We start from the raw sequence: 21,171 nt of genomic DNA on the forward strand, positions 1-21,171 counted from the left end.
TTTTATATACATGCTCCAACCATGTAGTAACAGGTGCATTTTTGATAACATACAATATTTTGGCTAATTTTGGACCTCTTAGGCATTATTGGAAATCCCTTGTACATTGATTTCACATAGCAACATACAATTACCTGACACTACACCTACCATCCACTTTTCCAAATTCAGAAACAAATGTAATGATATTATTGAACCTGCAAAGGTTGAATCCGTGTGGGTGGGACTGCTGACTGAATGACACAGTCATGTTTTTGCTTGCAGGGACATTCATTAAATCGAAAGTAGGCGCTGTTAAGGCAGATTTGAAGTAAATCACATACCTGCTCTGGAGTGAGATTGGTTCTGTCTTGGAGGCTAGAGTCCCCCGAGGGAACACACCCACCGGAGGCATAAATATGGGAACTCTGTACCAAAAGATTCAGAGCTGAAGAAGCCTTTCGGATTAAAGTTGAAACGTCTTCAACAACAAAAGGTGTCCTGTCGCCTCCATTGCAGATTACCATGACCTAGATAATAACAATCTACAGAGTTGATCGCAGTTACCGCTGCATACATATAGTCCACTTTTTTTTTTACTCCAATTTAGAGACTAATTTACTTTTCTGAGGAAAATCCTCCAAACTCTTAATTGTATTTCCTCTCTATATTGGTGTCATCTGCAATTTCTTGCAGCAGACACATATTTTTTCCTGTAAATAATCACTATGAAAAGACAACTGGGTCATCTACCAGCACTCTTCATTGTTGTGAACTTTGCTCGGAAAAGAGAAGTACTTTAACGAGAAGAGAGGTGAAGCAGCAGCAGGCGAGTGAATCTTACAGAATTTCCGAATTTCACATGTATAGTACAAGGGGGCACTTTGGTCAGACTTAATGCTCTTGCATTTAATAAACTCCGCAAAGTGAACGGTATGAAAGGTGCTGTGAATGATAAGTTGGGGATAGTACTTCATACACTGCTGGCTTCCTTGTCTAAATGCTTCATTTGGCTCTGAGGTCAATTGGAACCTTGGATTAAGTGTTAATTACAGGCCGAATGAAGTGTGAAATAAAAATCAATGCTGTCCTGCACACAGGTTCTTGGTAACACATAATATCGAGTTATGCTCATGTTTATATCATGTAACTATATACATTTAATTGATGATGTCTCAGCAACTGAGAGATACAAAAACTATAGGAATATAAAAAAGAAAGTCAGTTGAGCCAGTTTATGCTGCTCTCATGGGTGACGTTAACATGGTGAGCGCTTTTAAGTTTCCTTGTCATTTCTCTCATTGAATCGTTTTCTTTTCTAAACACAAAAGACTGATGAGTCTTGAAAGACTATTTTTATTATTATTATTGTTGTTTCTTTCTGGATATGTTGACCTTTCGACAAGCAACTCAGCAGTACTAAACTAAGCTAAATTATATATTTTAATACAAGGATGAAGAGTCTTGAACCAGTCATGATGTGCTATATATATCACTATATTGACACTTACTATGGTACCCATTATGTCATTGGATGCTCATATCACTTCGTACTTCGGTACAAGGTACATTATTTAAAAAACAAAAAAAAACAACCTTAAATTGTATTATGGAAAGCAGGAAGTGAACAAATGTAACAGTTACTGATTGTAAAAGTATCAGATGCTTTAATAAGCTTTGCTTCTTCCTACTCCTGTGGAACTCTGAACTGATTATGGGATGCACTCAATTGTAATCTGATGCATGTTCAAATGAAATAAAACCATTACCATTACCATTACCATATATAATATAATTTTATTGGTACACTTGTTTTGGAACAATTGCAATGTTTTTTTGGAAGTAATCAATTATTAGGGGTCTCACAATAAATCCAGTGCACGTGATGAGATGGTACATGAGACTGGGTTTGACAAAACTTTACATTACAACATTACTTTTAATAAATGTATTTTTTATTAGTCACAAAAGAATCCAGTTTCATTTTGTTAAAATTAAATTAATGACTGATTGTATCTGCTACTACTAACTATTTATGTTGATGTGTAATTAATAAGTTGTGGGTTGTGCATGGGGACTTGACCAGACAGATTATTTTCATGGCAGACACTGTGAGGGCTAGTATTAAAAATTAATAATATATATTGTCATACTTTGCCATTTACCGTGACTAGAATTCCAACCACAGTCCCCTGTGCCAAGTGCTGATGTTGAGACCCACTACACCAACCATCCGCTAAAAAAATGAACTTTTACATTATGCATACAGAAAGTGCTAGGGACTAAATGTAAGTTCCTTTTTGGCTAAAGTGCAGCATTAATAGTTCCATCTTGTAGTTGAACAATGCCAGTTCACTGTCTACTTGTCTGTCTATTTACGTCAGGGCTGTTCGGCTGTTCTGTGATAGTTACAATTTAAAAAACAACTACTTTATACATTCAGTATATTTAAATACTTTGTATTTTAATTAGTTATTCGTATTAATGTTTTAGCTTTTACATCCTAAACAGTAGGGATGAGCTGGGTACTCATTATTATTATTATTAAGCCACTCATTGGAGGCATCGAGCATCTGCATGTATGGCTAGGGTAAGCTGGCTAAAAATTACACCCCTCTTACTAGATTGCAGCATACACCTTGCAATCTTATTTTTTTAAAATAAAATACACTGTTTAACACAGCAGCACGATTGTGCATCAGTCACTGACTGTTTGTTTTGTTTTTTTCGTCTGCTTGATTGCTTTGTATCAGCGGCATCTAGCATCTGCATGTATGGCTAGGGTAAGCGGGCTAAAATATTCCACCCCTCTTACTATATTGTAGTAGACACCTTGCAATCTTATTTTTTTAAATAAAATACACTGTTTAACACAGCAGCACGATTGTGCATCAGTCACTGACTGTTTTTTTTTCGTCTGCTTGATTGCTTTGTATCAGCGGCATCTAGCATCTGCATGTATGGCTAGGGTAAGCGGGTAAAAATATTACACCCCCTTATTATATTGCAGTAGACACCTTGCAATCTTATTTTTTAAAATAAAATACACTGTTTAACACAGCAGCACGATTGTGCATCAGTCACTGACTGTTTGTTTTGTTTTTTTTCGTCTGCTTGATTGCTTTGTATTGGCGGCATCTAGCATCTGCATGAATGGCTAGGGTAAGCGGGCTAAAATATTCCACCCCTCTTACTATATTGTAGTAGACACCTTGCACTCTTATTTTTTTAAATAAAATACACTGTTTAACACAGCAGCACGATTGTGCATCAGTCACTGACTGTTTTTTTTTTCGTCTGCTTGATTGCTTTGTATCAGCGGCATCTAGCATCTGCATGCATGGCTAGGGTAAGCGGGTAAAAATATTACACCCCCTTATTATATTGCAGTAGACACCTTGCAATCTTATTTTTTTAAAATAAAATACACTGTTTAACACAGCAGCACAATCGTGCATCAGTCACTGACTGTTTGTTTTGTTTTTTTTCGTCTGCTTGATTGCTTTGTATCAGCGGCATCTAGCATCTGCATGTATGGCTAGGGTAAGTGGGCTAAAATATTCCACCCCTCTTACTATATTGCAGTAGACACCTTGCAATCTTATTTTTTTAAAATAAAATACACTGTTTAACACAGCAGCACGATTGTGCATCAGTCACTGACTGTTTGTTTTGTTTTTTTTCGTCTGCTTGATTGCTTTGTATCGGCGGCATCTAGCATCTGCATGAATGGCTAGGGTAAGCGGGCTAAAATATTCCACCCCTCTTACTATATTGTAGTAGACACCTTGCACTCTTTTTTTTTAAAATAAAATACACTGTTTAACACAGCAGCACGATTGTGCATCAGTCACTGACTGTTTTTTTTTCGTCTGCTCGATTGCTTTGTATCAGCGGCATCTAGCATCTGCATGCATGGCTAGGGTAAGCGGGTAAAAATATTACACCCCCTTATTATATTGCAGTAGACACCTTGCAATCTTATTTTTTTAAAATAAAATACACTGTTTAACACAGCAGCACGATTGTGCATCAGTCACTGACTGTTTTTTTTTTCGTCTGCTTGATTGCTTTGTATCAGCGGCATCTAGCATCTGCATGTATGGCTAGGGTAAGTGGGCAAAAATATTCCACCCCTCTTACTATATTGCAGCATACACCTTGCAATCTTATTTTTTTTAAATAAAATACACTGTTTAACACAGCAGCACGATTGTGCATCAGTCACTGACTGTTTGTTTTGTTTTTTTTCGTCTGCTTGATTGCTTTGTATCAGCGGCATCTAGCATCTGCATGTATGGCTAGGGTAAGCGGGCTAAAATATTCCACCCCTCTTACTATATTGCAGTAGACACCTTGCAATCTTATTTTTTAAAAATAAAATACACTGTTTAACACAGCAGCACGACTGTGCATCAGTCACTGACTGTTTGTTTTGTTTTTTTTCATCTGCTTGATTGCTTTGTATCGGCGGCATCTAGCATCTGCATGTATTGCTCGGGTAAGCGGGATAAAATATTACACCCCTCTTACTATATTGCAGCAGACATCTTGCAATGTTAAACTTTTTTCCATAAAATACACTGTGTTTTTAACACCGCAGCACGATTGTGCATCAGTCACTGACTGTGTTTGTTTTGGGTTTTTTTTTCGTCTGCTTGATTGCTGGTGATATAAAGTCAGTTGGAAAAGATAATTTAGATGGGTAAACAGGATACCCTACAAAACAGCATAATATTGATGTAGCTACAAGTAGTAAGGTGGTGACTACTTCGGTTTACATTCATGCTCAAGAAGCACAGTTTTCTTTCTTTCCTGTTTTTTTTCTTGTTTTTTTCTTTGTTTTAATTTGTTGTGCTTCCACACCAAATATTATATACCCCACCATACTTTTATGGACCCTGCTCATGCTGACACAGATGGGGTCTGATTGATTATTTCAATAATTAAGACATGTAGCGCTTCAGCATCATGCATACATCTCAATCATCATCGCAATAGTTTGATACAAATGAAATCTGTTTCTATCCATCTGTGTATGGAAATTTAGTAAGAAAAACACACCGTGCCGCTAGCAGGGTGTTGTTCACATTCCTATACTATCTTATATATATATATATATATATATATATATTTTCAATGTACTATCACCCTGTCATGCCTCTTAAATAAAGCTTGATAAGCAGTGGCACTTATTTATATGGTAATTCACCAATGAAAGACATCACACATAGACCTACTTAGGATGCAGTCGGATGGAAATTAGATCTGTTTGGTGACTCTTTGTGTGAGAGCAGATGAATGCGCGTGTACTTTTTTTTTTTAGCTTAAGCTTCACTTATTATATGTCAGGTTTATTGTTTGGCATAATTTACTTTAAGATAACATTTTCCAATTGCGACACTGAGTAAGACATACGTAGGTACGGGACGCTACAAATTAAGTCAGCTTATTGATCGTGGTCTCTAATGTGTCTGTCAGTTTTAGTTATCACAATATTGAGAAAATGTATTTGTGATGTGTAATCGCTGCCTTCATCAGTAATTAGTGCTCAGAGACAGTACATGCTCGTCTTTCACTCACGGAGGCAGTGACAGGAAAAAAAAACTTTATTTTAACATAAAAGTAGTTTTTATTTTACAAAAGGCTCTTTGCAGCCATTAGTTATTTTCTTTGCTTGATGCATTATTTTTTCAATGTGAATTTTTATTGCAATTGTGTTTCAATCATTTATTGATGATAAAGGTTCCCGATTAGCCTACCCACTCCACTAGATTTGAGCTGTTTAGCAGTGTTCAATTAAGAACCAAATACAACAACAGGATATCCGTACAAGATATTTATCAGACCACCATTTGCTACAGACACATTGCTCTCTCTCCAACTTTCTTCAAAGAAGCAGAATCTATTTTCCTTATCAGCTTAACAATAAGTAGGCAGAAGTGAATGAATGGAGAAAGACATGCATAAAAGATGAGGAAGGCACTGAAATAGATTTTGCGCAAGCGTGTTTATTTGACAAAGGCTTGGCATTTGGTGACCAAAGGGTCCTTCCAAATAAACAGTGATGTGAAAATGTGGTTTAGGGCCTCATAAACAATGATAGGAGTTGGAGGAAAGATTAGACACAATGTTCTGATGGGGACGGATAAAAGGTAATGTGAATGCAAACTATAAAAAGGGAAGTGAAGCATAATGGTAATGGGTTCAGTTTATTTTCAAGATGCATAGAAGGCAACATTGTATTATGTCACATGTTTGCAGTTACACATTTATACTTGTCTGAAAAGAAGTAGGGAGAAACAGAGCTTATTCCATTCTACCTTTTCTCATGTGTTCATCTCTTGTATTCAATATTTGTGGTTAGAATTTCACTCCAAAGTCAATCCCAGCCATTTTTCAAAAGCTGAATTATGGTTTCATGGGCTTTATAGACATGAAATATACCAAAAAAAATATTAGACTCATCTTTCATCAGAAGTTTCATCAGTATTCTCATCAGATTGTCCAGTAAGTAGAAGGCATTTTCTGATTCTTACACCTTAGAAAGCAGAGAGATCATGAAGAGAATTCAAATATGGTGGACTATAATAAGCACATGGGTGGTGTTGGTCTGGCGCTCCGTTTGGTTACAATAATCATCACCACAATACAATGAAGTGCTATAAGACTTTTGTTTATCACTTAGTCAACCTTATTTTATTCAGTTAAGAGCATTTTTCTTACAAACATTTATTCATCATTTAACACATCATCAAAGCAAACATAAAAAACCCCAAAAGGTACATGTACGTACATTCAGAGTGAATGTAGTCCATAATGAAAATACTTGAAATGATTACAAGGAATCAAATCATCAAACTGGAGCTGTGATAACTGATTATTCCACTTGAAAGGTGCAAAAATCTCAAAAGCAATCTTTCCAACCTCAGTCCGAACGTGGGATGGTAAGCGGATATTAAGAGATTATGAGCACACGTGGAGTGACTGAATAGCTTAAAACTAAGCAAGTTTGTTTAATAAGCAAGAAGAATATGAAGAAAGGCCTTATAAATAAACAGTAAAAAGTGTTGCTTTCTTCTCGGAGCCAAGGAAGTCCAGCCGACATTCTGGTACAATTGACAGCGGTGGGTCATAAACTTATCACCAGTAATTACTTTAACAGCAGCATGATAAAGTGAATCGAGTGGTTTTAACGTTGGTGGGAAACCATGCAGAAACATGGACATTGTTGTTGTAGACGTCTTTATTTTTCTAAGTTTGAAAAATATCGTCACATTTCCAGCGCTGCAAGGGACACAGTCAGGCAAGTCAAGACAAGGTGAACTTAAACGTGCTTCAAACTCCAGTTTTATGTTCGTCTGCGGGACCATTAAGTTTTTGATCATTTTAAGGCTTGTAAACCCGAATGCTTGCATCAATGCTCTGAATGTGCGATTTGATTTGCAAAGTGCTGCAATGAATTCAGTTTGTAATGTGTTTTTGTATTTTTTTTTTATATCTTATATCATTATGTTCAATACACAAATTCACTTCTGGGGAAACATGCAGAAATCTGCACAAAACATTCCAAAAGCTGTGACTATTGACCGAAAAGTGTATGTCACCTAGGTGGATGTGCGCGTATGTGCATCCTCATGTATATGAATCTGATTGTTTTGATGAACCAGATGGTCAGAAAATTGAGATACAACTTAAAGAAAAAAAAACATCGAACTGGTCTATGGACTCATCTGGTTCCATTTGAATGAATTCAATTTGTCATTATAGCTCCCAATCAGACTACATACTGAAATCAGGTCTTTATACACATCTCGGCCACAGTTTTGCTTTTAATCCTGTAATCACATTATTCACTAACTGTTCCGTTTTTTCAAAGTCAGGTCAAGGGGTCAGCAGCCTAAGACGAGATGCACAGGCTTGCCTCTCTTTGGCTGCGTTGTACAGATCCTGCTAGTCAATCCTGGGGCATTCTCAGGCCAGCTGAGAGACAGAGTCTCTCCAACTTGTTCTGGGTCTTCCCCGAGGAATGCTACTTGTGGGACAAACCATGAATATTTCACCAGGAGGTGTGCAGTAGGCATCCTGACCAGATGCGCCGTAATGGATAAATAACGAGTATCTCGTTCATCCCTAGTTTACAGACCAAAATTAAACAATTAATTAATTGATGGGAGTGTGTTGCCAGGAAACTGTGAAACTAGTATAGGCATGAACTGTTTAAATAAGATCAAGGTTAGGGTTATCCCAATATCCCAATGCAGGGAAAGACACCACAATTAAAAAATATGTGTTTAATACAAAAAGTGTTCCAGCATGGGGTGAAAATACAACATAAAATGCAGAACAAAAAACACTACAGAAAAAATACAAGCAGAGCGAAAAGACACAAAGTAATAACAAAAGGCGCTGCTGAACGACAATCAAGAAAAAAGACTACACAATAGGTAGAGTAGAAAAAATACAACAGGACTAAAGAACAGAATGACCAGCAATACATAAAACACGAGATGAAGCTACACAGGTAAGGCAGCGAATGAAACTGATGTGCATGGAACAACGATCTGGCGTCAAAGACATCCAGGCGCATGGCTTAAATACCACAGGTGAGGCAGGTGTGTGAAGGTTGCTCCGCCCGTTCAGGCAATGGTAATGGTTTAATTTAATTTGAACATGCATCAGATTACAATTGAGTGCATCCCATAATCAGTTCCCAGTTCCACATGTCCAAAAGGAGTAGGAAGAAGCAAAGCTTATTAAATCCTACCCCTCCATCTGGTACTTTTACAATCATTAACTGTTACATTTGTTCACTTCCTGCTTTCCATAACTTTTTTGAATTTTTTTGAATTTTGTTTGATTTTTTTTTTTTGGAAATGTTTTGATTTCTTTTGAATTTTTTTGAAATTTTTTGAATTTTTTTGAATTTTTTTGAATTTTTTTGAATTTTTTTGAATTTTTTTGAATTTTTTAATTTTTTGTCACATACCGAAGTACGAGGTGATATGACCATCCAATGACATAATGGGTACCATAGTAAGTGTCAATATAGTGATATATATAGCACATCATGACTGGTTCAAGACTCTTCATCCTTGTATTTAGCAAACATCAACTGCTTGTATTGTTTCTTGAATTCACTCATCGTTGTGCATGGCAAGGCAGTGCGCTGCAACAAAATGCAGAAAGACGGCAGCAGAGCAACAGAAACAGAACCTTGACACGTATATTGCAATTACATTGGATGCTATGGGCCAGGAAAAAAATCATCATTGACAGTCAACAGTTATTGCTGTCCCCTAACACCCTGCACATATTATTTACCAGCAAATAAAGTGAGAACGTAGACACTTGGACACTCCTCCAAAGGTCTAGCAGCCAGCATCAACAAATTATGACAGCAGAATAAAAAAGCCAATAATAATCAAAAAAGGGGGATACTGACCGAGGGTGAAAAATGAATGATTCTCACACAGAAATTGTGTTACTCTTCATACATTATTTTCTTCCCTTCCAGTGTAATTAAATGTCAGCAGTAACTAATGATGTGCTGCAGACTGTAAGTGCACTGGTTCTCAATAGCACTTGTGAATGCATGTTAATGGAGTGGCGGCACAAGCTGCACTGAGATTGATTAGCTGTTAAGACCTTTGTGGCGAGGACACAAAACACCATCAGACTTTTTAAGATGGGAAAAGCTTTGTGTGACCAGCCTGTCAGGAAGAACTCAGGAATAATATTTGTACTTACATGTTTTGCTCGGTCTTGCTCAGGGTAGATGAGTGGTTAGCATGTAAATCTATAATTACAAAATGACTTTTGTGTTAACATTTTTTCAAGTTAACTGCTGATGACATCATAGACAGTGGTTAACAGCTAATTTCAGGTTCCTGTTTCCATGTAGTGGCCATTTATTAGGATTCTAACAATCATGTTTTGTGATAACAATACATAAAGAACACAGATGGACACACACATGACAAGATGCACGCCATATTTTACGCTAGCTGAAAAATGTACTCAAAAATTTGGGGCTAAATTTTTTACGTTAACCTCAAACGTCAAAAAAAGCCAATCAATCAGACAAACAACCATTCACACTCACATTCATACCTATGGACAATTTGGAGTTGCCAATTAACCTAGCATGTTTTTGGAATGTGAGAAAACCCACGCATGCATGGGGAGAACATGCAACATACAAACTCCACACCGAGGGTGGAATTGAACCCTGGTCTTCTAGCTGCTGTATACATAAAATACATAAAGAACACAGATGGACACACACAGTGTATTAACAACACGACAAGATGCACGCCATATTTTACCCTAATTGGAAAATGTACTCAAACCAAGGCGAAAATTTGGGGGTCAATTTTCAACGTTAACCTCAAAACATGCTAACCGTCCCATACTCTAACCAAGGTTCCAAGGACCTTTCCATGATAAATGAATTTATGCGATATGGGATTCAACATTAATAAACTGACTATTTTCATAGAGAATAGAAAATGTGTTTATACATTCTAAATGCTATTTTTAACATTTTAGCATGTTAGCATGTTGGCCTCAGTAAGGAGAACAAGGGTTTGAATCTCTGTATAAGCTTCTCTATGCGCAGTTTATATGTTCTCCTGATGCAGGTACTAATATTGCAGTAATATTTGCTACATCAAGGACATTAACCCAGACCCTCGCTCCACTGTCATTGGCAACCTCCCCAGCACAGACTGTCTCTCTACCCTCGATGAACCGGTCACATAAAACAACAGGAATTTCTATCTTCTTCATGACAGGCTCGCTCCGTTAAAAGCAGAACCGTATTCTTCACCAATACTGCACTCTGGTTCGTCCTCCAAAGGACGCCAACTTGAATGCTTCCACACAGAAAGTGGTCTCACTCTACACAAGGACATGTACAGCTGCCATTACAAAGACCGTCTGAACACCTCAATCCTCCCACTATACAACTCTAATCTGTCCTAAGAAAGGCAATTTAAAAGCACTACTTTCTCTTCCTGACAATGTTACGAGCTTACCACACTCACTTCCCACTCATATGGACTCATCTGCTTTTTTTTTTACTTTATACTTTCATTTTTTACTTCAAAAATTAAACACATTCGACAGCAACTTTCTTTTTCCTGCAGCCACAGTCTATCCTTCCTGTCTCCTCATCCCCACTTGGGCATTCATTTTCGTTTTATGTTTTTTAATCTATATTTGTACTGCTTTTACTGGTACTTTTCTTGTTTTGTACGGTGTGATTCTATTTCACTTTAATCTCATTCTGGCGACTGCCAGTACACATCAAGCAGAGTAAACTCTTGATTGGCAGACAGTCAATCGCAGGTGACTTACGGCGGAACCTTGGTTATTGTCATTTATTCTTTCCAGAAGGTCCGACTCTAACTGAAATGGATGATAACCAAATCAAATTTTCTCAAAAGAAGTAATGTAAATCCAATGAATCCATTCCAGAAAGACACAATGTTAAAACAGGTATTTTTTTTATAGTATACTTTGAAATGCATCTACTATAAATGATGAATGAAAGATATCAATGAATATTTACAGTGAGGTCCGTAATTGAAGAGGTACTTCTTGATCTGACTGTTCCCAAAGACACGATATGGCAGCGAGTTCAATAATCTTCATCTTTTTCCTTGAGTTATTTATTGAATTCAATAATGTTTCTCAGCTCAGTAACCCAAAATGGAGTCAAAGAAAGTTGCAGGTGCCAGCATTTGATAAAGAAGGTGAGAAGCACTTTAGAATTCAATAAATAACCCATGACACAACACAAAGGTGGTGATCATGCTGCTCTTGCTGCCATGTTGTATCTTTGGGAACAGTCACGTCTTCAGTGAAGGTGAAAGTAACCTTTAATATTGATTTATCCTTTTCATTTCTTATTTATATACATTTAGAATTGTTTTATGCATATACAACTATAATTACAAAACTATAAAATTACTTTTGTGTTAACTGCTGATGACATCAGACAGTGGCTAACAGCTAATTTCAGGTTCCTGTTTCCATGTAGTGGCCATCTATTAGGATTCTAACAATCATGTTTTGTGATAACAATACATAAAGAACACAGATGGACACACACAGTGTATTAACAACATGACATGATGCACGCCATATTTTACGCTAGCTTGAAAATGTACTCAAAAATTTGGGGCTAAATTTTTGACGTTAACCTCAAAACATGCTAACCGTCCCATACGCTAACCAAGGTTCCAAGGATCTTTCCATGATAAATGAATTTCCGCGATATGGGATTCAACATTAATAAATTTATTATTTTCACAGAGCGTACAAAATGTGTTCATGCATTCTAAATGCTATTTTTAACATTATTAGATCCCTGTAGTCATGAAATAACACGCTTATAGTCTTTACACCCCTATTATTCATTGTTTACAACACATTGCTAGCAAGTTACCAAGCTAACAAGCTAGCGAGCTGAACGGTCTCTAATTTATTTATTTAGGAGGAAACGCTCCCGCATGCTAACAATATCACCAGCTACCGACAGCACATCAGTCATTTGCAATTTGATTACGCGGATAGAGCAGTTATACTGTATCAGCACATTGTTTTGCGGCACACAGCTTTTAGATTTATGAGAAAAAGAGACAAATCACAAGATCGGTGGCTGCAGCTATGATTTGACATTTAACAAAATATAACATTGTAGTATAAGTTTAAGGCTGTCAGTGACATTCAGGAAGCTTGGATCTTGAACCGATGACCATCACAGACCAGCATACTTTGTTATTCTGGTGAGACCAGCATACCAGTTCAAAAACTAGTAGCTGGTCTATGCTGGGTTTCCTGCAGGGAAAATTAAAAAAATACAAATTTGATAAGAAGGTATGTAAATGATTCAATCCATAGTGCAGTGTAGGTCAATTCACAGAGTGATTTCTTTAAATGTGAGATTTTTCATTAATTTCAGAGGGCTTTATTAATCTTAAAACTCACAACTACAGTGAAATAATAGTTATTGTACTGACTAGGAATGTGCATATAAAGTTATTATTAACTGTTACTTTTATAAGGTCAACATCTCTTCATCTTTTCTTTATTTCATTGCATCAAAGTAGAAAGACATTCACAAATGTCAGGCAGTCACTCTTAAAGGCCCCAAATATTCAAATGTTTCAAGTCACTGCAGAATTTAGGGAGTGACAAAATAGTTATGTCTCATTTCTACCTCTCACAGTACTGAAAGGAGTACCAGGGGGCAGGCTGAAACTTCATAAAATAACTAATACTTGACCTTGACAGCATCATTCTCACTTGGGTACCTGTGGTGACCCCAATGATCTGATGTTGACTAAAACATTTCAAATACTTCAAGAAACTAACATTGATTAAACAGGAAATTTCCCTCTCGAATGGAAATGAAGCCATTCAGAAAAGTAGGCGCAACCGTTCTTTGGGAATTAACGTCAATAAAGAGAACCTACTGCATTACATTGATTGAAAGCAGCTTTTTAAAATGCACGTAAACACCTTCATGTAATTGCCTCCAACTCTTTATAAAGTTGGAACACATGGACTCTTTGTTTGGAAACCAAATTCATCCTACTTGTGTCCCCTTTGATTGATCGATCACCGGAGTGGGCTTTCTCCACATGTGTCAGTTTGTCTGGCATTGCTGTGTCTTTGCAATTAAGGAAGACTGATAAAGCATTAAATACTAAGGAAAAGGAAGGAACAGAAAAAAACTACTTTAGATGTGTCAGAATCCAGAGCTTGTTGGAATATGCCGGCTGGCCTCTGTACTAAAATACAAGCTTTCGCAACATAAAATTTGAGACTCAAAGAAGTCGTTTTTTTAATGTACAGTATATATCGATGTTTGTTCTATTATTGTTGTTCTATTATTGTCAGCTGAGCTGTGTGAAACATCTAGTCCAGCTATAAAACATGCATATCATGAAGCATTTCTCAAACTTATGCTACTTCCATCAAAAACAGCACCACTGGGATGGCCGTATCTTCCAGCACAAGACTTGTGCTCCAGTCCTCAGGTAGAAAAATGCCGACAGCAAACAAACATCTTGTTCAGTCTTCATAGTAAAATTGAGAGCTAGTATCCACTCTCAGTTATGTAAATGGAACACTGTTGGCGTTTTATGATTTTTAGCTTTCTGTGTTAGGGCTTTAGCATCAAAATAGGTAAGTTCCATGGCATGCATTGTTAGCTTGCTCATACTAACTTGTTTTTTTGTTAGTAGAATGCACAGAAATGGGGGAAAAATATGTGTTCATTTTTCACTTAACAATTGTGAATGATGGACAAAATTCCAATTACTTTAATTCAATTATGAAGACAAAAAAAATATGTTCAGGTGTAAAAATACATAGTTTAATTTATTTCAGCCCACTGGTATGTAGATATGTAGGTGTCATGTCACGTATTATTCTGCCACTTATTAATTTTATTGTATCGTTAGTAAGCAGATAATGTAAGTTAGCCAAGTTTTTTTTTTTTTTTTGCCGCGTGGGTGACCAATGGCGAGGGTCCAGGAAGGGCTCAGAAAAGAGCCATTGCGCCTTTACATTGAGAAGAGCCAACTGAGGTGGCTCGGGCATCTAGGCGGTTTCCTCCTGGATGCCTCCCTGGGGCTGACCTCGGACACGCTGGAGTGATTATGACTGGGAATGCCTTGATGTCCTCCCGGTGGAACTGGAAGAGGTGGCCGAAGACCAGGGATTGCGGGCTTCCCTACTGAGACTGCGACTGCTGTGACCCACTATTTTACGGTGACGGAGCAGGAAAGGGCTGAGAAGAACTTTACTGTGAAATGTCATATTAAGAACCATGTCGTTCATTAATTCCACTGACGTTTTATACATTGTTTTTGATTCTCACAGTAATGAGGGACAAAGTACACCCTTTTCAACTAAATAAGGGAGGCATACTTTCTCTCTAAATATGGGACGATTCAGTTTTGAATCGAGATGACGCCAACCCTCCTGGTGGCTGTCTCTCACAGGTCAGAACAAGTACTATGTCAGGTCTCTGGTTGCCGTAACGGGTCGGACTTTTGTCTTGTTGGTCATCTCTGACTACATCACACACTATAAGAACACATAACAACGCTTTTTTGTGCATCTGCCTCACAGTCAAGAAAACTGGGTTCAATCTCTGTGTGGGGTTTGCATGCCGTCCCCATGCTTGCGTGGCTTTTATCTGGGTAATCCAGCTTCCATCCACATCCTCAAAACATGCATGTTTGTCAGTCGTAGTGTTATTTACTTTGCTGCTGTTTTCCTGGTAGAAAAGCAGCATTAGTCTCTTGGACGCATGATTAATAAACTCAGTACGAGAACCCCACGGGGCTGAAGCTGAAGTTGTTTGAGTCAGTGAGAGACAAGAGATCACGAAGCAAACTGGTTCCCATCATGGACAATCCCTGTAATCCTCTCCATAACACTATGAAACAGAAGAGGAGCTTTTTCTGCAAAAGACTCAGTCAGCTCTCTGCTCTCGTGAACAATGGTTTTCGGTCATCCCTCATTCCGTGCACTATAACACTCCATTGTGTGTGAGGTGACACCACCATTATGTACAATAGATACCATTTATACTGTATGTCCAATTGTGTACACAAAGAACAAATGGACTGTGTTGTAAATATTCAAAAAGGTTTCAAAGTCAGCAATAAAAACCAGAACTATATCGGGCCAATTGAATTGATCTGAAGAGGAGGCTTTTGTCTTTGTGTGGGGCTCTATTAAGTCGAAATACCACTTCATACTGTTGGAAACATTTTAAGTGGGAACATTTGGATATTTTCCCAAACAGATAAAACATTGAATGCATTTCTATATGAAACACATACACACAGTCAGTTACAAATATGGCTCCTTGAAATAATCATTGTCGATTATATCTAGTCTGTTCTTGTTCTTGTAAAAGATAGTGTGCATGGTTTTCTGGTTGTTAAAATTAACTTGACCCGGTTTAAAAGTTTTTAGCTCGTGTCTGCCAGCCTTGTTGGCGCAGTTGGCAGCGCGTCAGTCTCATAATCTGAAGGTCGTGAGTTCGAACCTCACACGGGGCAGGAGTTTTAGAATCACCAAGCTCAAGAGTAGACTTCCTGTTTTTTCAAACCTTGAGTTGTCAAAATTGACTTGAACCGGTTAAAATTTTTTAACTGTCGTCTACAGGCCTCGTTGGCGCAGTTGGCAGCGTGTCAGTCTCATAATCTGAAGGTCGTGAGTTCGAACCTCACACGGGGCAGGAGTTTTAGAATCACCAAGCTCAAGCGTAGACTTCCTGTTTTTTCAAACCTTGAGTTGTCAAAATTGACTTGAACCGGTTAAAAATTTTTAACTGTGGTCTACAGGCCTCGTTGGCGCAGTTGGCAGCGCGTCAGTCTCATAATCTGAAGGTCGTGAGTTCGAACCTCACACGGGGCAGGAGTTTTAGAGTCATAAAGCTCAAGAGTAGACTTACTGGTATGTCAAACCTTCAGTTATTAAAATTGACTTGAACCGGTTAAAAATTTTAAACTGTCGTCTACAGGCCTCGTTGGCGCAGTTGGCAGCGCGTCAGTCTCATAATCTGAAGGTCGTGAGTTCAAACCTCACACGGGGCAGGAGTTTTAGAATCACCAAGCTCAAGAGTAGACTTCCTGTCTTTTTCAAACCTTGAGTTGTCAAAATTGACTTGAACCGGTTAAAAAATTTTAACTGTGGTCTACAGGCCTCGTTGGCGCAGTTGGCAGCGCGTCAGTCTCATAATCTGAAGGTCGTGAGTTCGAACCTCACACGGGGCAGGAGTTTTAGAGTCATAAAGCTCAAGAGTAGACTTACTGGTATGTCAAACCTTCAGTTATTAAAATTGACTTGAACCGGTTAAAAATTTTAAACTGTCGTCTACAGGCCTCGTTGGCGCAGTTGGCAGCACGTCAGTCTCATAATCTGAAGGTCGTGAGTTCAAACCTCACACGGGGCAGGAGTTGTAGAATCACCAAGCTCAAGCGTAGACTTCCTGGTTTTTCAAACCTTCAGTTGTTAAAATCGACTTGAACCGGTTAAAAATTTTTAACTGTCATCTACAGGCCTCGTTGGCGCAGTTGGCAGCGCGTCAGTCTCATAATCTGAAGGTCGTGAGTTCAAACCTCACACGGGGCAGGAGTTGTAGAATCACCAAGCTCAAGCGTAGACATACTGGTATGTCAAACCTTCAGTTATTAAAATTGACTTGAACCGGTTACATTTTTTTAACTGTCGTCTACAGGCCTCGTTGGCGCAGTTGGCAGCGCGTCAGTCTCATAATCTGAAGGTCGTGAGTTCGAACCTCACACGGGGCAGGAGTTTTAGAGTCATAAAGCTCAAGAGTAGACTTACTGTTATGTCAAACCTTCAGTTATTAAAATTGACTTGAACCGGTTAAAATTTTTTAACTGTCATCTCCAGGCCTCGTTGGCGCAGTTGGCAGCGCGTCAGTCTCATAATCTGAAGGTCGTGAGTTCAAACCTCACACGGGGCAGGAATTTTAGAGTCATAAAGCTCAAGAGTAGACTTACTGGTGTGTCAAACCTTCAGTTATTAAAATTGACTTGAACCGGTTAAATTTTTTTAACTGTCGTCTACAGTCCTCGTTGGCGCAGTTGGCAGCGCGTCAGTCTCATAATCTGAAGGTCGTGAGTTCGAACCTCACACGGGGCAGGAGTTTTAGAGTCATAAAGCTCAAAAGTAGACTTCCTGGTTTTTCAAACCTTGAGTTGTTAAAATCGACTTGAACCGGTTAAAAAATTTTAACTGTCATTTACAGGCCTCGTTGGCGCAGTTGGCAGCGCGTCAGTCTCATAATCTGAAGGTCGTGAGTTCAAACCTCACACGGGGCAGGAGTTGTAGAATCACCAAGCTCAAGCGTAGACTTACTGGTATGTCAAACCTCACACGGGGCAGGAGTTTTAGAGTCATAAAGCTCAAAAGTAGACTTCCTGGTTTTTCAAACCTTGAGTTGTTAAAATCGACTTGAACCGGTCAAAATTTTTTAACTGTCGTCTACAGGCCTCGTTGGCGCAGTTGGCAGCGCGTCAGTCTCATAATCTGAAGGTCGTGAGTTCGAACCTCACACGGGGCAGGAGTTTTAGAATCACCAAGCTCAAGAGCAGACTTCCTGGTTTTCAAACCTTGAGTTGTCAAAATTGACTTGGACCGGTTAAAATTTTTTAACAGTCGTCTCCAGGCCTCGTTGGCGCAGTTGGCAGCGCGTCAGTCTCATAATCTGAAGGTCGTGAGTTCGAACCTCACACGGGGCAGGAGTTTTAGAATCACCAAGCTCAAGAGTAGACTTCCTGTCTTTTTCAAACCTTGAGTTGTCAAAATTGACTTGAACCGGTTAAAAATTTTTAACTGTGGTCTACAGGCCTCGTTGGCGCAGTTGGCAGCGCGTCAGTCTCATAATCTGAAGGTCGTGAGTTCGAACCTCACACGGGGCAGGAGTTTTAGAGTCATAAAGCTCAAGAGTAGACTTACTGGTATGTCAAACCTTCAGTTATTAAAATTGACTTGAACCGGTTAAAAATTTTAAACTGTCTTTACAGGCCTCGTTGGCGCAGTTGGCAGCGCGTCAGTCTCATAATCTGAAGGTCGTGAGTTCAAACCTCACACGGGGCAGGAGTTGTAGAATCACCAAGCTCAAGCGTAGACTTCCTGGTTTTTCAAACCTTGAGTTGTTAAAATCGACTTGAACCGGTTAAAAATTTTTAACTGTCATCTACAGGCCTCGTTGGCGCAGTTGGCAGCGCGTCAGTCTCATAATCTGAAGGTTGTGAGTTCAAACCTCACACGGGGCAGGAGTTTTAGAGTCATAAAGCTCAAAAGTAGACTTCCTGGTTTTTCAAACCTTGAGTTGTTAAAATCGACTTGAACCGGTTAAAAAATTTTATCTGTCATTTACAGGCCTCGTTGGCGCAGTTGGCAGCGCGTCGGTCTCATAATCTGAAGGTCGTGAGTTCAAACCTCACACGGGGCAGGAGTTGTAGAATCACCAAGCTCAAGCGTAGACTTACTGGTATGTCAAACATTCAGTTATTAAAATTGACTTGAACCGGTCAAAAATTTTTAACTGTCGTCTACAGGCCTCGTTGGCGCAGTTGGCAGCGCGTCAGTCTCATAATCTGAAGGTCGTGAGTTCGAACCTCACACGGGGCAGGAGTTTTAGAATCACCAAGCTCAAGAGCAGACTTCCTGGTTTTCAAACCTTGAGTTGTCAAAATTGACTTGGACCGGTTAAAATTTTTTAACTGTCGTCTACAGGCCTCGTTGGCGCAGTTGGCAGCGCGTCAGTCTCATAATCTGAAGGTCGTGAGTTCAAACCTCACACGGGGCAGGAGTTGTAGAATCACCAAGCTCAAGCGTAGACATACTGGTATGTCAAACCTTGAGTTGTCAAAATTGACTTGAACCGGTTAACAATTTTTAACTGTCATCTACAGGCCTCGTTGGCGCAGTTGGCAGCGCGTCAGTCTCATAATCTGAAGGTCGTGAGTTCAAACCTCACACGGGGCAGGAGTTTTAGAGTCATAAAGCTCAAGAGTAGACTTACTGGTATGTCAAACCTTCAGTTATTAAAATTGACTTGAACCGGTTAAAAATTTTTAACTGTCGTCTACAGGCCTCTTTGGCGCAGTTGGCAGCGCGTCAGTCTCATAATCTGAAGGTCGCGAGTTTGAACCTCACACGAGGCAGGAGTTTTAGTCATAAAGCTCAAAAGTAGACTTCCTGGTTTTCCAAACCTTGAGTTGTTAAAATTGACTTGAACCGGTTAAAAATTTTTAACTGTCGTCTACAGGCCTAGTTGGCGCAGTTGGCAGCGCGTCAGTCTCATAATCTGAAGGTCGCGAGTTTGAACCTCACACGAGGCAGGAGTTTTAGTCATAAAGCTCAAAAGTAGACTTCCTGGTTTTCCAAACCTTGAGTTGTTAAAATTGACTTGAACCGGTTAAAAATTTTTAACTGTCGTCTACAGGCCTAGTTGGCGCAGTTGGCAGCGCGTCAGTCTCATAATCTGAAGGTCGTGAGTTCAAACCTCACACGGGGCAGGAGTTTTAGAATCACCAAGCTCAAGAGTAGACTTCCTGTCTTTTTCAAACCTTGAGTTGTCAAAATTGACTTGAACCGGTTAAAAATTTTTAACTGTGGTGTACAGGCCTCGTTGGCGCAGTTGGCAGCGCGTCAGTCTCATAATCTGAAGGTCGTGAGTTCGAACCTCACACGGGGCAGGAGTTTTAGAGTCATAAAGCTCAAGAGTAGACTTACTGGTATGTCAAACCTTCAGTTATTAAAATTGACTTGAACCGGTTAAAAATTTTAAACTGTCTTTACAGGCCTCGTTGGCGCAGTTGGCAGCGCGTCAGTCTCATAATCTGAAGGTCGTGAGTTCAAACCTCACACGGGGCAGGAGTTGTAGAATCACCAAGCTCAAGCGTAGACTTCCTGGTTTTTCAAACCTTGAGTTGTTAAAATCGACTTGAACCGGTTAAAAATTTTTAACTGTCATCTACAGGCCTCGTTGGCGCAGTTGGCAGCGCGTCAGTCTCATAATCTGAAGGTTGTGAGTTCAAACCTCACACGGGGCAGGAGTTTTAGAGTCATAAAGCTCAAAAGTAGACTTCCTGGTTTTTCAAACCTTGAGTTGTTAAAATCGACTTGAACCGGTTAAAAAATTTTATCTGTCATTTGCAGGCCTCGTTGGCGCAGTTGGCAGCGCGTCAGTCTCATAATCTGAAGGTCGTGAGTTCAAACCTCACACGGGACAGGAGTTGTAGAATCACCAAGCTCAAGCGTAGACTTACTGGTATGTCAAACATTCAGTTATTAAAATTGACTTGAACCGGTCAAAAATTTTTAACTGTCGTCTACAGGCCTCGTTGGCGCAGTTGGCAGCGCGTCAGTCTCATAATCTGAAGGTCGTGAGTTCAAACCTCACACGAGGCAAGCATTTTAGAAGCAAACGTCTTTCCTTATTGTATAACTGACATTGGATACGCGTCTATACAACACAATCCATCCAGAGGTCATGTCACATATTGTTTTCCTTAAGAACATGGTTACGTTCTCACAAAAGCTTTTTTTTTTAATTTAAAACAAAACAGTACAGTATAAGTATATGGATTATTAATTGGCAAACTTTGTTAGCTAAGAAAA

At 39.0% G+C, this 21,171-nt stretch overlaps 26 non-coding genes across 26 annotated transcripts; all 26 read left to right on the plus strand.

Annotated features, from left to right (window-relative positions):
• Positions 1–15,997: 15,997 nt before the first annotated feature.
• Positions 15,998–16,070, plus strand: trnam-cau (transfer RNA methionine (anticodon CAU)). The gene has a single exon. It is a non-coding gene; the product is annotated as a tRNA-Met (tRNA).
• Positions 16,071–16,176: 106 nt separating this feature from the next.
• Positions 16,177–16,249, plus strand: trnam-cau (transfer RNA methionine (anticodon CAU)). The gene has a single exon. It is a non-coding gene; the product is annotated as a tRNA-Met (tRNA).
• A 106-nt stretch (positions 16,250–16,355) lies between these two features.
• trnam-cau (transfer RNA methionine (anticodon CAU)) lies at positions 16,356–16,428 on the plus strand. The gene has a single exon. It is a non-coding gene; the product is annotated as a tRNA-Met (tRNA).
• Positions 16,429–16,534: 106 nt separating this feature from the next.
• Positions 16,535–16,607, plus strand: trnam-cau (transfer RNA methionine (anticodon CAU)). Its single transcript has one exon. It is a non-coding gene; the product is annotated as a tRNA-Met (tRNA).
• Positions 16,608–16,714: 107 nt separating this feature from the next.
• On the plus strand, positions 16,715–16,787 carry trnam-cau (transfer RNA methionine (anticodon CAU)). The gene has a single exon. It is a non-coding gene; the product is annotated as a tRNA-Met (tRNA).
• Positions 16,788–16,893: 106 nt separating this feature from the next.
• Positions 16,894–16,966, plus strand: trnam-cau (transfer RNA methionine (anticodon CAU)). The gene has a single exon. It is a non-coding gene; the product is annotated as a tRNA-Met (tRNA).
• Positions 16,967–17,072: 106 nt separating this feature from the next.
• Positions 17,073–17,145, plus strand: trnam-cau (transfer RNA methionine (anticodon CAU)). The gene has a single exon. It is a non-coding gene; the product is annotated as a tRNA-Met (tRNA).
• A 106-nt stretch (positions 17,146–17,251) lies between these two features.
• trnam-cau (transfer RNA methionine (anticodon CAU)) lies at positions 17,252–17,324 on the plus strand. Its single transcript has one exon. It is a non-coding gene; the product is annotated as a tRNA-Met (tRNA).
• A 106-nt stretch (positions 17,325–17,430) lies between these two features.
• trnam-cau (transfer RNA methionine (anticodon CAU)) lies at positions 17,431–17,503 on the plus strand. The gene has a single exon. It is a non-coding gene; the product is annotated as a tRNA-Met (tRNA).
• Positions 17,504–17,609: 106 nt separating this feature from the next.
• Positions 17,610–17,682, plus strand: trnam-cau (transfer RNA methionine (anticodon CAU)). The gene has a single exon. It is a non-coding gene; the product is annotated as a tRNA-Met (tRNA).
• A 106-nt stretch (positions 17,683–17,788) lies between these two features.
• On the plus strand, positions 17,789–17,861 carry trnam-cau (transfer RNA methionine (anticodon CAU)). Its single transcript has one exon. It is a non-coding gene; the product is annotated as a tRNA-Met (tRNA).
• A 169-nt stretch (positions 17,862–18,030) lies between these two features.
• Positions 18,031–18,103, plus strand: trnam-cau (transfer RNA methionine (anticodon CAU)). Its single transcript has one exon. It is a non-coding gene; the product is annotated as a tRNA-Met (tRNA).
• A 105-nt stretch (positions 18,104–18,208) lies between these two features.
• On the plus strand, positions 18,209–18,281 carry trnam-cau (transfer RNA methionine (anticodon CAU)). The gene has a single exon. It is a non-coding gene; the product is annotated as a tRNA-Met (tRNA).
• A 107-nt stretch (positions 18,282–18,388) lies between these two features.
• Positions 18,389–18,461, plus strand: trnam-cau (transfer RNA methionine (anticodon CAU)). The gene has a single exon. It is a non-coding gene; the product is annotated as a tRNA-Met (tRNA).
• A 105-nt stretch (positions 18,462–18,566) lies between these two features.
• On the plus strand, positions 18,567–18,639 carry trnam-cau (transfer RNA methionine (anticodon CAU)). Its single transcript has one exon. It is a non-coding gene; the product is annotated as a tRNA-Met (tRNA).
• A 106-nt stretch (positions 18,640–18,745) lies between these two features.
• Positions 18,746–18,818, plus strand: trnam-cau (transfer RNA methionine (anticodon CAU)). The gene has a single exon. It is a non-coding gene; the product is annotated as a tRNA-Met (tRNA).
• Positions 18,819–18,924: 106 nt separating this feature from the next.
• Positions 18,925–18,997, plus strand: trnam-cau (transfer RNA methionine (anticodon CAU)). Its single transcript has one exon. It is a non-coding gene; the product is annotated as a tRNA-Met (tRNA).
• Positions 18,998–19,103: 106 nt separating this feature from the next.
• Positions 19,104–19,176, plus strand: trnam-cau (transfer RNA methionine (anticodon CAU)). Its single transcript has one exon. It is a non-coding gene; the product is annotated as a tRNA-Met (tRNA).
• Positions 19,177–19,281: 105 nt separating this feature from the next.
• trnam-cau (transfer RNA methionine (anticodon CAU)) lies at positions 19,282–19,354 on the plus strand. The gene has a single exon. It is a non-coding gene; the product is annotated as a tRNA-Met (tRNA).
• A 106-nt stretch (positions 19,355–19,460) lies between these two features.
• trnam-cau (transfer RNA methionine (anticodon CAU)) lies at positions 19,461–19,533 on the plus strand. The gene has a single exon. It is a non-coding gene; the product is annotated as a tRNA-Met (tRNA).
• Positions 19,534–19,993: 460 nt separating this feature from the next.
• On the plus strand, positions 19,994–20,066 carry trnam-cau (transfer RNA methionine (anticodon CAU)). The gene has a single exon. It is a non-coding gene; the product is annotated as a tRNA-Met (tRNA).
• A 107-nt stretch (positions 20,067–20,173) lies between these two features.
• On the plus strand, positions 20,174–20,246 carry trnam-cau (transfer RNA methionine (anticodon CAU)). The gene has a single exon. It is a non-coding gene; the product is annotated as a tRNA-Met (tRNA).
• Positions 20,247–20,351: 105 nt separating this feature from the next.
• On the plus strand, positions 20,352–20,424 carry trnam-cau (transfer RNA methionine (anticodon CAU)). The gene has a single exon. It is a non-coding gene; the product is annotated as a tRNA-Met (tRNA).
• Positions 20,425–20,530: 106 nt separating this feature from the next.
• On the plus strand, positions 20,531–20,603 carry trnam-cau (transfer RNA methionine (anticodon CAU)). Its single transcript has one exon. It is a non-coding gene; the product is annotated as a tRNA-Met (tRNA).
• A 106-nt stretch (positions 20,604–20,709) lies between these two features.
• Positions 20,710–20,782, plus strand: trnam-cau (transfer RNA methionine (anticodon CAU)). Its single transcript has one exon. It is a non-coding gene; the product is annotated as a tRNA-Met (tRNA).
• Positions 20,783–20,888: 106 nt separating this feature from the next.
• Positions 20,889–20,961, plus strand: trnam-cau (transfer RNA methionine (anticodon CAU)). The gene has a single exon. It is a non-coding gene; the product is annotated as a tRNA-Met (tRNA).
• Positions 20,962–21,171: the final 210 nt, after the last annotated feature.

Source organism: Doryrhamphus excisus, linkage group LG8, assembly GCF_037039965.1.
Source record: "Doryrhamphus excisus strain RoL-2023G ecotype Guam linkage group LG8, RoL_Dexc_Guam_v1.1, whole genome shotgun sequence".
Classification (NCBI taxonomy): domain Eukaryota; kingdom Metazoa; phylum Chordata; class Actinopteri; order Syngnathiformes; family Syngnathidae; genus Doryrhamphus; species Doryrhamphus excisus.